General features: G+C 47.2%; 1 pseudogene; it reads left to right on the forward strand.

The window, feature by feature from the left end:
* Nucleotides 1-2,407: 2,407 nt before the first annotated feature.
* LOC140389034 (small ribosomal subunit protein uS7-like) lies at nucleotides 2,408-3,310 on the forward strand (annotated as a pseudogene).
* Nucleotides 3,311-17,029: the final 13,719 nt, after the last annotated feature.

A 17,029-nucleotide genomic window follows, 5' to 3' on the forward strand; every position in this document is an offset into this window, starting at 1 on the left:
ACAAACCCCTCATCTCTGAAATTAACCGCATAAACCTCCTCTGAACTGCCTCCAATGCCACATCTTTCCCCAAATAAGGGGACCAAAACTATGCACAATACTCCAGGTGTGGTCTCACCAATGCCTTGTATAGTTTCAAAACACTTCCTTGCCTTTATACTCTATTCCTTTAGCTATAAATGCCAACATTCCATTTGCTTTATTTATTACATGCTGTACCTGCATGCTAGAATGCAGGTGATACTTCAAGGTTAAACTGTTAGGGACTAATGCTGGCTAAGTCAGTCCAATGGTGGTTTCTACAATTAGGAAGAAGTTATTCTGAAGTTAACGGAAAATGTTGGCTCCTGAAAGAACAACAGGTTCTTTTTGTTCATTTATGCTATGTTTGTAAAGCGTTATACAAATTTCATCTGCGAATTAGCACTGTGTTGTTGTCATCTAGTGGTCTATGAAGGTGTTACAATTTTGATGTCATTTTCATTTTTGTGCCACATTCATCCCAGTCACCAATAAATTTGTATGTTGTATTTTTCCTGGGCAATTAAATGTTTGGAGATTTAATTTCTAATCCTATTATTAAAGGAGTAGAAAATTTAGGGGAGCTCTATTTTTAAAAGTTGCTAATCTAATGCAAAATTAAGTGGAACAGGATATGCTGCAGGCAGAGCTGATATTGCTTGCAACTACTACATGGTCAGGTGATAGTGACTTTTCCAAACTCAGGCTTGGGTTTTGGGCAGTCCATAGTACAAATTTGTAATGACATTTCTCAAACACAGTGACCTGTAAAATAGGGCACCAGAAAATTTGAACATAGGGGAACATAGGAAACATATATAAAATATCTTCCCAGGTAATAAAACTGTAGCACTTTTCTATCACTGATTAATTTCCCATTATGCAAGTGTGGATGGAGACTGAGCAGCAAATTGAATCCAACTTTGTGAGAACTGTTGCGGGAACTGTTGCAATTTGTCAGATTCACGAAAGAGGGCAGTGTTGGACAACAATGTCTTCTAAAATTGACCAAAGTTGTTTTTCTCCCTGTTCTATTTTTTCCATGGTGCAGTGTTTCAGAAGGACAATCCATTTTTAAAATCTTACGCTGGCCTATTGTTGCTTATACTATCAAAGAAAAATAGTCCTGTCGATATTGTCCGATTTGTGTTTTATTTTATTTACTGCTTACAAAGAATTCACAGAATCGTAGAATGGTTGCAATGCAGAGGCCTTTGGCCCATCATTTCAGTGCCAGCTCTATGTGAGAGCAACTTGGCTAGTCCCATACCCTGCCCTTTTCCCAGAATCTTTTAGCTCACCTATGCCTGCCACATGAAAACCATGGTGGGATTTGAGCCAGAGGCCCCAAGGCATCGCTCTAGGTTTCGGGGATACTAATTCATCCCTTTTCCAGGGCCCTGCAAATCGTTTGTCTTCCGATAATTATCTAATTCCTTTTTGAAAGCTTCAATTGAATTTGCCTCCACCACACTTGCAGGCAGTGCATTCCAGATTTTAACCACTGACTGGGTAAAAATGTTTCTCATATCGTCTTTGATTCTTTTGTAATCAAGGTCCTTTGGTTCTCAACCCTTCCACCAATGGGAACAATTTCTCCCAATCTTCTTTGTCCAAACCCCTCATGATTTTGAATACATCTATTAAATATTCTCTTCAGGAGAACAACACCAACTACTAATGAAAGCACTTCAAATTAATCCAAGGGTTCTAATGATGTTGGAAATTGTGAAAAGAAAGCTCAAGTGTTGTAACCCGTATTGGAGCCCTGAAATTAAATTACTTCTTTACTCGTTCTGATATCAACAATATATTGACATTTACTGTTAAAATTTGCATTGTAGTATCAAAAAATGGAATCATATTCTACCAAGTTTTGAAACTTGAAATGTTAATATTCAGAGACTTGGGTGTACTTGTGCAAGGAACACAAAGTTAGCATGGTGATGTGGCAAGAAATTGGGAAGGTAATTTCTGCAGCAAGTAACTCGCAGAATGACTGAATGGGTGTGCTGCAGGCTGCAGACACCCCCTCGAGACGGGCGTCACAGTGGTTAGCACTGCTGCCCCACAACTCCAGGGACCAAAGTTCAATTCCGGCCTCGGGTGACTGTCTGTGTGGAGTTTGCACTTTCTCCCCATGTCTGCGTGGGTATCCTCCGGGTGCTCCGGTTTCCTCCCACAGTCCAAAGATGCGCAGGTTAGGTAGATTGGCCATGCTAAATTGCCCCTTAGTGCCCAAAGGTTAGGTGGGGTTATGGGGATAGGGTGGAGGTGTGGACTTAAGTAGGGTGCTCTTTCCAAGAGCTGGTGTAGACTCGATGGGCGAATGACCTCCTTCTGCACGGTAAATTCTATGATTCTATGAGATCATGTTGTTTGGCAAATGGACAATGTTCAGGTCAATGAAATTTTGCTGCAGGATTACATTGCTGTCAAGGAGAAATATGCCAGGTACCTCCCAGGCAGTTCTAGATGCTATGCTGCAAAACATTTCCCACAGTCCCATCATCGAGTGCCTGGCCAACTCCATGATGATGCACGCGTACAACAATGGCATGAGGCTGATGTCTGTATGATGAAGGTGAAGCACACCTTCAAGATCATTCACTTACTGACCGGTGAGAATCCACTGCAGGTTCTGGTGAATGCCATCATCAACAGTGATTCTCGTGAAGACTCCACCCATGTTGGCCATACTGGCACCATTAGGCGACAGACTGTCGATGTGTCCTGTTATGGTCGAGGCGTTTTCAGAACCCCAAAATGTATCATGGATTTCAACCAACCTCCCCCGGACAATATGGCGGAGCCCTACAGGGGCCCGGCGCGGGGTACAATTGGCCCCCACGAACCAGCCCGCCCGCCAATCGGTAGGCCCCGATCGCGGGCCAGGCCACCATGGGCCCCCCCTCCTCCCTCCAGGACAGCCTCCGCAGACTCACCTTCTAAGTCCCGCCGTGTGGGACCTGAGTAACTCACGCCAGCGGGACTTGGCCAAACCTATTGGCCACTCGGGGCCCAGAGAATCGCCGGGGGGACCGCTGTCAACGGCCCCCGACTGCTGTGGCGGGAATCCCGCGGACGCCCGAGAATTGGCGCCGGAGAATGGGGAACCCGGCGTCCGGGCGCGATTCTCGCATCTCCCCGGGGATTCTCCGACCCGGCGCTGGCCATTAAATCCATTGCATAGTGTGTGGCTGATGAACTCATCAATGCTGCTCAGGGTTCCTCCAATGTTTACGCCATTAAGAAAAAGGATGAGCATGTGGCCAAGTCTAACCATTAGTTTTGTAACTGGGCATATGCATTCTCGAATAAAATGTTTAAAAGATCTTTAAAAACCCGCCTCCTGACTCCAAATCCCGCCCCAAAAGCCTGCTCACCATTTACAAAGCACAAATTAGGAGTGTGATGGAATACTCGCCAGTTAGTTGGATGACCAGGATTTTATGGGTGGTGTTGACCCCATACACAAGCCAGAAAGCTGGGGCAACCCTGTCTCAGCAGGTCATGAAAGTCCTGACTGAATTTTAAATTCTCAGGCAATTAATTGCCTGCAGTTGGGGCTTCTGCCCCCAAGAGCTGCTGCTCAATTGTAGGGCTGGAAGTTCTATTTTTATATCACTTAAGGCCTTCAACTGGCCTAAGGGTGGTCAGACAGGTTGCCACCTTTCCTGGTAATGTCAATGGTAGTAGGAGGGTGAAGGTCACAACCCCCCACCAACCCACCGATTTACCTTTCCCCCCCCCCCCCACCCCTAGACTTCCCAGCACATTCCTTGGGGCCCTGTAAAATTCTGGCAACGTGTGCAGCTCCAGCAACACTCCATATCATCCAAGGCAAAGCAACCTACTTGCTCAGCACCTCGCCCATCACCTTAAGTCTCCAGTAGACTCCTTCATCACTGATGCACAGTGGCATCAGTGAATGCCATCTAGACGTTGCACTCGCAATTTGCCAAGGCTCTTTTAACAGCACCTTCCAAACCTGTATGTTAGGCGTTTTAGTTGCTGTGAAATGAAGAGTCTAAAGTTCTTGTTCCTTTTCACCAAACACCATTTATTTCACTTCCACAGCCTCTACACAAAACTCTTAACAACACACCACCTGACAGAGGCCACCTGAAGCCCCTTTACATATCAGTGTCAATTAATGGATACTTAACATAAATGAGACAACTAATTGCAATGTCTCTTAACCCATTACGTAACAGTCTCCCCTTCCTTGGAGAAAAAAAAATTAGGTGAAAACAAAATTTCAAGAAACTCAAGAACACACACATGATGCCCCCACCCTTTTTTTTTTGTTTGGACGAGAAAAAAAAAAAATGGTCACAGAAACAAGCGCCCTTCATTAACAATATCCCAAAGTTTCTGTGAACTCGCCCCTCTTTTCGTAAAACAGTCTGACAGTTTGATAGTTCCTGTCGACCCATTTAATTTTTGTTATTTCCCCTCTGTCCAACATCTGCTTCAAACTTGCGATGTCTATCCGTAACCTCTTTTCATTGACACTTTTTGTAGAGTGCACATTTTCCCACAGGGATTTATTGTCAATGTGACAGTCAATAGGTATATTACCCAGATCCCCTAATCCCAAAATTTCTGTCAATATCATACTTATATAAAAAACCATATCCACCGCCTCTACAAGGCTTAACGTCTCAGCAGCCAAAGTGCTTTTTACCACTCTCCTTATTTTCTTTGTTTCCCACACAAGTGAACAACATTTACCATTGATCCCCAAAAGGAAAATTATAAAACCTCCTGCGCTTGAAACCCCATCACATAAATTTGCGTAGGATGCATCACTATAAATTATGAGTTTCAAGTGCTAAAGGTCACCTAAAACCGGGAACTTCAAAACACACTCCTGCATTTTTAGTTTGGCCAACGCTTTATTTGCTCTTATTATGTCTTCCATTTTGGGATCATTCATTTTTGTACTCAACTCTAAGACATCAAAACTCACGTCCGGTCTAGTCTGTCTACCTAACCAGTTCAGTTGCCCAATTAAACTTTGCAGTTGCTCTTTTTCTATCTTTGAAACCATTGCGTCTTTTTGTGAAACGACGCCACGACGAATTGCTATTGGGGTGATGCTTTCCAAATAAGATTGTGGACGTAAAGTTGCCTCTAACTTAGTCCGTCCAATTTCCAGTCCAATATATTTAAATGCACCGGAACAGGCCTGACTTCCAACCCTGAATTCTTTCCTCAAACCAGAGATTACAATAGCTTCAAAATCACTAGTCCCACCCCACAAAAAACTATCGACATGCATCATAAAAATGCCAGAAAGATTACCTTTATAATGCCAGTAAAACATTGCAGGATCTGCTTTCAACTGGCAACAGCCTAACGTTAAGAAAACTGACCTTACCGAAAAATACCAGACTCTAGATGCATCATTTAATCCATATACACATTTGTTCAACTTCCAGAGTACCCCTTCTGTGTTAGCTGCTTCTTTAGGAGGACAGAGAAAAATGTCTCTCTGGAGCTGGTGCCCCTGCAAAAAGGCAGCTTTTATATCTATAGATTTGGATTCCCATGCCTTTGTGGCTAATAGAGCCAAGAAGATCTTTAAAATAACCTTTCCTGCTGTAGGTGAATCTACCCTTAAATCCTGATCTAAGTTTTCTTTAAATCCCCTTGCCACGAGCCTGGCCTTTGCCTTACAAGTTCCATCCGGAAGAACCTTTTCCGTGCAAATCCATCTGTGGGATAGAGCTCTTTGTCCCCTATCCGGTACTTCCGTGTATACCCCAAATTCACTCCAACTATGCAATTCTTGCTGTTTAGCTTCTTTAATAACTTTTTCATCTAATTTATTTGAAGCCACCAAAATCTCACGTGCATGTGGGCTTCTACTCCTATTTGTATTCGTAGTCTTACTCATGTTCCGAGATCTTGACAAACTACGTCCCCTCTCCCGCCTGGTATCTCGTTCTGTACTGCTACTGCTTGATCTTTCCCTTCTGCTGTGGGATGTCCTTTCAATAGTTCTCGACCTTTTCCTGCAGACCTGTTCACTATCCGATGTACTATCTGAACTGGCACTGCGTTTCTGTGCCCTCCATTTTTGAACTTCGTTTTCCCAATCCATTGTCTTGACTCCTTCCCTGAATGCTGTACATTCAACCAATGTTTATACTTTCCAGTGGCCTTCCCTGCTCTACTAATAACAGTTGCATCCTTCCATTGACTAGACCCTTCAGGCAAGTGTGTCACTTTTGTACCAACTTTTGGAAGTTGCCCTTTCGGAAAAATGGCCTGTTTTAATTCACCAGAAGTGTTGTGTTCCTCCACAGAAACCCTGTCTATATCAGTTAATTGGTCCTCATAGTTCTGTAACACATGTGTACCAGATGACTCTGGTTCCTCGTCATGTCTGTCGGCTCTGTCTAAATTTGAAAATTTGTAATCTGTACCCATTATCCTTGATGAATGGACCCTAACAGTTTGATTACCATGTTGCAAAATAATTGTTTTGCCATCTATGCCTATGATCTTCCCTGGGCCTTTCCATTCATTAGAATTGTCTCTCTTATAGTATACCATGCTTCCTTGCTGAAAAAACGGCATCTGATGGCCGTACGTTATGTCTTAAAGCTCTGCGAATTCATTCAGAGATTTCTGCTTCCAAAAAAGCTTTTCTACTGCTATGTAATGCATTTAAATGTTCAGCAAAACCAGAGCTAATTGTAGTCCCCTCCCAAGCTGGAGGCTGGTTATCCAAAATGGACGGAATTTTAGGATTTCTACCAAACACTAATTGATAAGGACTATAGCCCCCAACCATCTGCAATGAATTCTTTACATGTACTGCCCATGCTAAAGCTGAATTTAGCCTGCAATTTGGTCGATCTGCCAAAATTTTCCGAAGCATGTCATCAATGACAGCATGATTTCTTTCACAGACACCATTACTAAATGGGCTTTCTGCAGCCGTATTCATAACTCTGATATTCATGTTTTCACACATATCCCTAAACTCATCATTAGCAAATTCTCCCCCATTGTCAGTAAGGAATTTTGCCGGTGGACCCATTCCTGTCCCTATCTATTTTTCCACGATTTGATCCAGAATTACTCTCTTTTCTTTATTTCGTACAATCGTTGATTGACTAAATCTGGTTGTTAAATCTACAAAATGCAAAATAAATATATGATTTGCTTTATCCCAGATCTTAAGGTCCATGGCCACAATGTTGTTAAAATCCCTGGCCAAAGATAGGGTTACTATCGGTCATGCTGGTGTCCTTCTGTACTTCCTACAAACTTCTCAGCAGTCACTAACCTGTTCTATCAGTTTAGTATAGTCGTCATCCCTTACCCCTGCATCCTTTAATACATTTTTCAGCCTCTTATATAGTCTGCCAAATTCCATTATATAGTCTTCCATGGAGATATCCTCCATTTTCCGGAACTTATCAAAATCCGACCATGCTTCATACGCACTTAACAAGTCATCTTTCTTATAAATCTTATCCATATAATGTAATAAAGTCTCTAGACATTCTTCTGAGTCTAACTCTTCCAATTGCAGCTCAGAAAGCACTTTGTTTTGGATTTTACTGTCATAAGGTAGAGAAAGAGCCAATGCCATACCTTCTTTTCTCTTTCCCAAAGCAGTTACTTTAGTCCACATAACCACTGCATTTCTCCATTGGTTGTACGATTCCCTTTCAGAAAATAAGGGAGGATAGTCATATCCAGCCATCTTTACCCTGGGTTCAGCCATGTAACTTCTTTTTTTTTCCTTCTCACTCACTCCTTGGTTTGATCAGGAAAAGTTGTATCTTTCAAACCTTCACATTTGCACAGCAACCATCCTCTGCTACCATTGTTAGACGTTTTAGTTGCTGTGAAATGAAGAGTCTAAAGTTCTTGTTCCTTTTCACCACACACCATTTATTTCACTTCCACAGCCTCTACACAAAACTCTTAACACACCACCTGACAGAGGCCACCTGAAGCACCTTTACATAATCAGTGTCAATTAATGGATACTTAACATAAATGAGACAACTAATTGCAATGTCTCTTAACCCATTACTTAACACTGTAACCCCTACTATCTAGAAGAATAAGGGCAGCAGCCACATGAGAACACCACCTGCAGAATCCCTTCCAAGTCACACACCATTATGACTTGGACATTTATCACTGCTGCTTCACTGTTGGTGGGTCAAAACCTGGAACTTTCTCCCTAACAGCGCCATGGTATACCGACACCACACAGACTGCCGATGTTCAAGAATGCAACACCACCTTCACTCCAGGGCAGTTAGGGACGGGCAATAAATGCTGCCATTGTCAGCAATGCTCACCTCCGATGACCGAATATAAAAAACAATAACATGTAAGGAACTTGGAATACAAGAATAAGAAAGGCTTGCTTCAATTGTGTAGGGCTTTGGAGAGCCCACACCTTGGGTACTGTGTAGAATTTCCATCTTCATATTTAAGGAAGGATATACCTGCATTGGAGGCAGTACAGCGAATAATCACGAGACTGGTTCCTTGGACGAAAGTGTTGTCCTATGACGAAAGGCTGAATAAATTGGATCTAGATATGCTAAAGTTTAGGAGAGTGAGAGGTGATCTCGTGGTAGTATTGTAAGAAATCACTGAATAATAACTTATAAAATCCTACGAAATGAATTGAATATTATAATAGCTCTCTCTCAAGAAAAGACCCATAACAGCTCCTGGGCTGACGAGCATGAAGGACATTCTATCTGACAAAGGCGTTTAGCTAGGCATGGAAACAAAACATAACCAATCCTGATGTAGGTGGGTGGGAAGAGGGAGCGGTGACCTCTTAACTCAAATGTAAACAAACTGTCTGAAAGTTAGACAGGAGGCGTGATCGAACGGAAAATTTCTAACTGTTATTTGTGGCGTGTTTTGCTGGGAGTTTCCCGCCGGCTCGTTCCCCACTGTTATATAACCACACTTTGTCACTTTTTTAAGCCCTGGGGAGTTTCTCACTGGTTTAGAATTATTTTCATCACTAGGGACCTAAACATGCTGGCTAGACCTGCTCCTCAGAGATCAGGTCACCATTTTGAAACCTTACATGCTATACATCACCAAAATTACTTACTTCCATCTCCGTAACATTGGCGCTGCCCTCATCTTATTCTTATTAATTCTCATAATTCTACATCATTCTTGTACCCAGATTCTACTTATTCACACCCTCCCTAGCCGACAAAGTTCTCTTACACAATTTGTCAAAATCTGCTGCCACATTGTCCCTATACTATTCCTATATTGAATTCTGTCTTCCCAGTATCTCATCCTTACCATTACCTCCCTTGAGTCCTGATACTTTCAAACTCATTTTGATATAGTTCTTCCATGGCTTTTCCCTGTCCTATCTTCCTAAACTTTTCCAAGCTTGGTCTTCCATGCAACTTTCAGACCTCAAACTCCGGCTCTTGTGCATCTTGTCCTGCCTCGCCTGTCATCAGTGGCCAAGTCTTCAGCTATTTTAGCATTAACCTTGGAGCTCGCTACCTAAACTGTTTCACCTTGTATTTCTCTCGCCACCTTTAGAAGTTTCCTCAAAGCTTATCTGCTCCGCCAACTCTCATAACTCTTCTGGTAAAACTCGGTATCCATTTCTCATCTGTGAGGTTCCTTGATGTTAAAGGACTATTAATGTTAATGGTTTTCATTTTGATTTTTGGGGAATTCTAATGTTTCTTGTTATCCTCCGAAGGGTGTCAGGCCAGTTAGAGATGTTATTACTCCTGGTTTAGATGAAAATCATTTGCACAAAAATATCTGATCTAAAATGGTGCAAAGGAGGCCCGACCAACCACGCCCACATGTTCTGGTCTTGCCCCAGACTTGTGGAGTACTGGACAGCCTTCTTCGAGGCAATGTCCAAAGTGGTGGGGATGAGGGTGGAGCCTGAAAGTGGCGGTCTTCGGGGTTTCGGACCAGCCAGATCTATTCCTGGGGAGGAGGGCGGACGCCCTTGCCTTTGCCTCCCTGATTGCCCGCCGTAGAATCCTGTTCAGCTGGCGGTCAGCAGCACCACCCAAAGCTGCAGACTAGCTGTCCGACCTCTCGGAATCTCTCCAAATGGAGAAAATCAAATTCGCCATCCGAGGGTCAGACGACGGCTTCCACAGAAGGTGGGAGCCCTTCACCCAATTGTTCCGGGACCTGTTTGTGCCCAACAAACAAGCAGAAGAATAGCCAGGTAGCCAAGAACCAGGGGAAAGTAGGCAAAGCATGAGAGGGAGAGATAGACCGGGGGTGGGGGTGGGGGAAGCTAAATCTAAGAGGAAGGAAAGGCGAACCATGGGGGAGGGGGGGGGGAGAGAGACAGGGAACAATAGAGAGCCAGGGAGGTAGGTGGGGGGAGGAGGCAGGGAAACGTTAACAAACTTGGCATCCACAAGGAACAGAGAAAAAGGAGAATACAGGTGGAAGACAGGAGGGCCGGCTGAAGCGGTAGTGAGCACGAGACGACAACGGCAGCGAAATCCGTCCGGGAGAAGCAAGGGACAACACCAGCACCAGACCCATTCGAGGATTGCTCTCCGTAATTGTCTTTCCGGCACCCAAATGTATATCTACCACCCACCCCCCCCCCCCCCCCCCAAGTCTCTGCCACCCCCCCACCCCCACAAACAGATGCCTATTTATTTGTGTAAATAATTTTGCCAAGTGTACAGAGTTGCTGCTGTTGAGCGGGTGCATAATACCCTACCAGTAACTTTATTTGATTTTGTATTTCTCTCGTGTTGTTACTTTTTTTTTTCTTTTTTCCCTTTGTGATTTGTGTGTATGTGTGCCCTTCTCTTCCATATATATAGATATCATATCCTGTGTGCATAACGGCAAATATACTTTGTTCAAAAACTCAATCAAAAACATTTATTTTTAAAAATATATCTGATCTAAAACAAGCTTTTACATCCTTCCTTTTCCTTAGGTTTAAATTTAGGGGTTTAAAATTATACTGCAACTAGAATACAAAAGTCCTATTTGAAATGTGGAAGTGTTGCTATTGAATGTATCCAACAATGGGAGAGTTTGTGTCCTTCACAGTCAAGAAGTTTCTAGGCAGCTGTACACTGGAAACTCTTGGTTACATTCCAAGAGAGTTATCCTGAACAGCAGCAGACAAAGAATATTCTTGCCAAGTTTGGCCCTACGTTGACAACACACGAATGACAAACTAGTGTGTGTTCTCTGTGCTACTGAATAGACGTGTGTTCCCCTTTGGAGTTACTGCTGCCAAAGCGGGTTTTACAAATGGTTTGTTTTGACAACAGTACATGCAGTGAAAATGCCCCAGACAAATCTTGGAACAAGTCAACAAAAAAATGAAAATCTTGACCGGAAATATGTTTTGATTATCTAACAATAAAATTAACCTTATTCAGCAAAGGAATCACGTCTAGATCACAGTCTACAAACTAGAAGGAAGCACTTGATGGAATGCAGCCTTTTGCATAATTGTAGAAAGCAATCCTACGGAAATTGTATCATTTTGGATTGAATAAATACACACAAAGCACAAAATTATATAGTATCTCACTCCCGAGACTCAAACATAATGGGGGCGATTCTCCGACCCCCGCGCCAGGCCGGAGAATCACTGCAACCGCGCCACGACGCCCCGACGCCGGCGCGCTATTCTCCGAGGAGCAGAGAATCGGCGCCATTTGCGCCAATGCATTTGGCGCGGCGCCGGCTGCGGGAATTGGCGAGACCGCCGATTCTCTGGCCCGGATGGGCCAGGTGGCCGCACCGATACGACAGAGTCCCGCCGGTGCCGTTCACCCCTGGTCGCTGCAGGCGGGAACTCTGCGTGGACGGTCGGGGGGCGGCCTGTGGGGGGGGGGCCTGTCAGCGGGCTGGCCTCTCCCCCCCTGGGCCTACTTTCTGGCATGGCCGGCCCCTGAACACCGACGCCATGTTGAGTCGGGGCCGGCACGCTAAAGAAGTCCCCCACGCATGCGCAGGTTGGCGTGAACCGCTCCAGCGCCGTGCTGGCCCCCTGTGGGGGCCAGAATCGGTCATACCCGGGCCCAGTTCGCGCCGTCGTGAGATGCGGCTCCCTATTGGAGAATCGCCCCCAATGTTTCCTTATGTAACACATTTTCTGACAACAATGGAAATTGTGCGCAAATACAGATTTTCTAAACCTTTCTGGGTGGGAGAGCGGGGGGAGAATAAAAACAGTTTTGGTTAAATGCCAGCTTTTTTGGTGTTTTCTTATTTTTTGAGGTTGGTGTGTGGTTGCTGTTGAGTGATTTGTTATTAAATAAAAAACAGGAATGTCTTGTGGTGGAAGCCATGAGAAAGCTCAAAGCAGCAGTTTAGTGGAGACATTAAAGTTGATTTTTCAATTGACTTTTGACTGATCCATGGTCACTTTGAGTTTTCAGAACATTTCTGGTGTTGGGTTAAATCATAGAATCCCTGCAGTGCAGAAGGGGGCCATTCGGCCCATCGAGTCTGCACCGGCCCTTGGAAAGAGCACCCTACTTAAGCCCACACCTCCATCCTATCCCCATAATCTCAGCTCACCTTTTGGACAATAAAGGGGTAATTTAGCATGGTCAATCCATCTAACCTGCGCATCCTTGGACCGTGGGAGGAAACCAGAGCACCCGGAGGAACCCAATGTAGACACGGGGAGAAAGTGAACTCCACACATCCACCGAGGCAGGAATTGAACCCGGGTCCCTGGAGCTGTGACACAGCAGTGCTAACCACTGTGCCACCCAATGGTGCAATGGAATCTTCATTTTGATATTTAAATAAATTGCAATGGCTCGGTGGTAATCCTTTTACTTCGAGTCAAAGATTGTGACTTTAAGTGGAACTCCAGATACATGAGTGCATAATGACACATTCCAGCATTGAGGGAGTGCTGTCTTTTGGATGAGACTCAACGATGACCCATCTTCCCTCTCGGGTAGATGGAAAAGATTCTGTGGAACTATTTGGAGAGCAGAGCAGTGACCCCTGGTGCCCAGGTTAATATTTCTCCCTTAAGCAACATCAATAAGACATAATATTTGATCAGTAACACATTGCTGTTTCTGGGGTCATGCTGTACAAAAACTGTCTGCTACATTTCCTGCATTACATTACAGTACTGGCTACATTTCAAGAGTACTTTGTTGGCTGGAAAACACTTTGGGACATCATGAGAAAACTACGGGCGGGATTCTCCGTTCAACAACGCCAGATTCACAATCGGGCGTCAGCCGAAAATCGAGGTGGCCGATGGTTGCCCAACGGAGCACCATACTGCAGTGCCTCAATGTCGGCATGAATGCTTTCCACACCCCATGCCGGCGTGAGCATGCAAAGAGTGCAGTAGCATTCGTTAACCTATCATTAACGGGCCTGACCCGATAGTCTCTGGCCTTCTGCGATGCTCCGCCTCTGTCAGGCGGAAGTGACGTTGTCTGCCGAGGGAGCGAGGCAAGAGGTTTCCAAAGGCGCAACGGTGGGCTGACCGTTGTGCCGCTGACTTGGGGGGGGGGGGGATGAGGTTGGCCTCGCACGCTGCCGACTGTGTCCCATAACTGTGCAGAGCCGGTCGGATCTGCGGCCCCCCGCCTGCCCACTGTGCCCCAGCTCCCATCCATCCTGCCCCCAGACAGGAATGCACAACCCATGCATCACCAAGAGGACGCACATCACCACTGCAGCTATGGTCCCAGTGGGTGCTCACATCCCTCGCCCAACCTCATCCATAGGCCCTAGCCACATGCTTGCCACCAAGCATGGTGCCAGTTGGTGACACAGGGTGGTTACCTACCCACTCACCCACCCCACAACCAGATGCCACCCTGATGGTGGGGTATCACACGGCCCATCAAAGGAGGACACTCACGGTAAACCCCACAGGAGGGCAGGGTAGGGGCCACAGATTGTATTGCTGGCATGGGTAGCGCCAGTCATCGGTACCCCTGCCAGCAGGGACAGGTGGCACGGTCAGCGTATTCCGCTGCCAGGCACCAATAGGGCCAGGGACGTGATCTGGAAGGCAGAGTGTCAGGGCGAATGGCTGGGGGTGGGGGGTGGAGGGGAACATGCGGAGGCAGGGGCTGCAGTGCATGCCAAGGCCACTGTGTAGCTCATTGGACCTAGATGGGCATGAGTGTATGCACCATGCTAACATGTCTGCCTTTACCCCATGCAGACAATGGATTTCGGATTCCAGCCAGGAATGGTAGGCCATCTACCTGGCCGTGTGGGCCCCTGCAAACGCAATGATGCTGCACGAACAATAGCTGCTCGGCGAGGGCCCTGCAGAATGGGGGAGCAGAGGCCAGCCGGTAAGGCAGAAGAACCGGCCATCCAACAGGCCAAGGAGGAGGTTGAAGGAGGAGCTGCATCAGGCATTGTGTATATCGGCAGTGCCTGTCCTCGAGTATCTGCCGGACCAAACGTGTCACCGACAACTGCGGCTGAGCAAGGAGACCATGCAACCTATCTGCCAGGTGATGGCGGACCTGGAACCGCTGGGGGTATGAACCGTCAAGGTGACAGTCACCCTGAACCTTTACACCATGGGGTCCCTCCAGGCCCCGAGTGGGGACCTGTCTGGGATCTCGCAGATGTCATGCACAGGTGCATCTGCGCCGTCATTGATGCCTGGGCGGCACAATGTATCAACTTCAATGTGGAACGTGTCCACCAGGTTGCTGGTGCAACAGGATCTGCCACCTTTGCCGGCATGCTCCAGGTCCGGTGGGCGATCAATGGGACACACGGTGAGTCATGGCGCTGTGGCTGGGGGCATGGGACCCTGGACAGGGCTGCCCCGTTGGGAGTGACCCTGCAAGTCACAAGACAAGACACATGGTGAGATCGTAGGTAGGCATGATGCAGGGATGGGGGGGGGGGGGGGGGGGGAGATGGTGACACGTGCCATAGGGACATCGCTCCGCATTGGGGAATCACCTGGTTGTGCCATGCCAACTTCTGCATTGGCAACTCCTGCTCTCCCACTCCGCCTATCAGGTCCATTGCCCTCTGCTCCGCAACAGTGAGGGGCCGCAGATCCGACCGGCTCCCTCCGGTCTTCTCCCACTCCCAATGTTGTGGGCCACCTTTTCCTGGGGGACAGATAATGCCATGTGAGACACTCAGACATTGGTAGCGCAGGTCTGTCCGTAACTCGTGGCCTGTGTGTGCAGGCACCTAGCCCTGGTGGGTGGCATGTATGTTGGCATGTGATGCAGGGTGGGGTGCGGGGGTGTGGTGTTTGCTTGCCATCTCGGAGGGGGGAATGGGTTAGCGAAGTGTGAGACAGGGGTGGTGCCAGTAATCCACCCTGGCTGGCCTGGAGGTGTTGCCCATTCTTACCTAGCACTGCCTACCGGTCCACTTGGTGGGACTGCATTAGAGGTGATGGGTGTGGGACGGTGGTGGGTGTCAGGAGCATGAAGCTGGTGACTCACCCGGGTTGCCGTGAGGTCGTGCAGCTTCTTTCTACACAGCTGTCCAGTCCTAGCGGTAGGGGCCCATGGTCTCGGCATCCAGCAGTAATTTGAGCTCTGCGTTCATGAATCTCGGGGCCGCTCTCCATGGGGCCATCTTCTTAGCTAGAATGAGGGGATGTGGGGAGCAAGTGCTTTTATGCGGCTGCAGCTTGTCAGGCTCTCGAGTGCCATTCCCCACCCCAGCGAATCACAGACCAGCGTACGTTGGAATTGCATTGGTTCCACGTGGTGCGAGTACTGGCACATTAGCATGTCCTGCATGGCTCGGACAGTGCCCCCCCCCCCCCCCCCGCCGCCATCGGGACCGTGAAACAACCCCCATTCAGTCCCTGCGTCAGCATTTGAATTCCACCCTACATAAATGCAATTTCTGTCTTTCTGATGTAATGTTAACTTTCTGCTGTACGTGTTTTCAACCTGCATTTCTACCTACTAATATAAGATGGGGTTTAGAGTTGCTATGGAGTCATCTGAATATATAAATGTTAATAAAGAGATTCAGTAAACAATTTTCAGAACATTCTTGCACTATTTTTCTTGCTGTAATTTTTCTATTATTACTCGGATTTCCATCAGCCTTTGTGGCAGTGTCTATGCTATTGTGTATTCCCGAAAGCACCAGAATGGACTTTCCTTTTCTAAACCTTTTGAAAAAAACGAATGGAGGTGTGCCCAAAGTGGGGTAGGCTGCAGCAGACTCTTCTCACACATCAGAATTTACAGGCAAAGTATCCACGGGTGGGATCTACCTGAATTGGAACAGAGTTCTGTAGCGAGTGCGTTTAGCCGAGAAACACAACGCTATTGAAAGCCCATTCAGGCAGATACGGGCCCTCAGCAAGAAACGCCCCAACACCGCCCGCAATTAGTCCCGTTTTCTAACTGAGGAGTTCCATGCTACCTTTTAGGTGCGACGCGGCCGGTAGATCGCGCCCCTCGGGCGAAATTCTCCATTATTGGCGCAAAGTCCACCAATCGGCGCAAAAAATGGCGCAAATCCGACTTGCGTCACGCCGCAAAAATCGTCGCGAAGTCTCCGGCCCGGAATGGGCAAGCAGCGACGTGACGGGATCCGCGCTTGCTCACGTGGTTCACGCCGTGCAGCGTCATACACGCCGCACGGCGTGACGGCTCATAAGGACGCGCTGCTCCCCCCCACCCGACCGGAACACCCGACCGGAACACCCGAACGGATGGCTGGCCGCCGCTCAGCCCAGAGGTTCCAGTCACGGGATGCGGAGGCGCTCCTGGACGCAGTGGAGCAGAGGAGGGACGCCCTGTATCCCGGGCACGACCGCAGAGTTGCCCCACGCCACAGCCGGCGTCTGTGGAGGGAGGTGGCAGAGGCCGTCACCGCTGTGGCCCTGACACCACGGACAGGCACCCAGTGCCACAAGAAGGTGAACGACCTCGTCAGAGCAGGCAGGGTGAGCCTCCCCCCCGCCCGATATCCATATCCCCCTCCCCATATCCCCCCTCCCCATATCCCCCCAACCCCATAT

Source organism: Scyliorhinus torazame, chromosome 14, assembly GCF_047496885.1.
Source record: "Scyliorhinus torazame isolate Kashiwa2021f chromosome 14, sScyTor2.1, whole genome shotgun sequence".
In the NCBI taxonomy this organism is placed as follows: domain Eukaryota; kingdom Metazoa; phylum Chordata; class Chondrichthyes; order Carcharhiniformes; family Scyliorhinidae; genus Scyliorhinus; species Scyliorhinus torazame.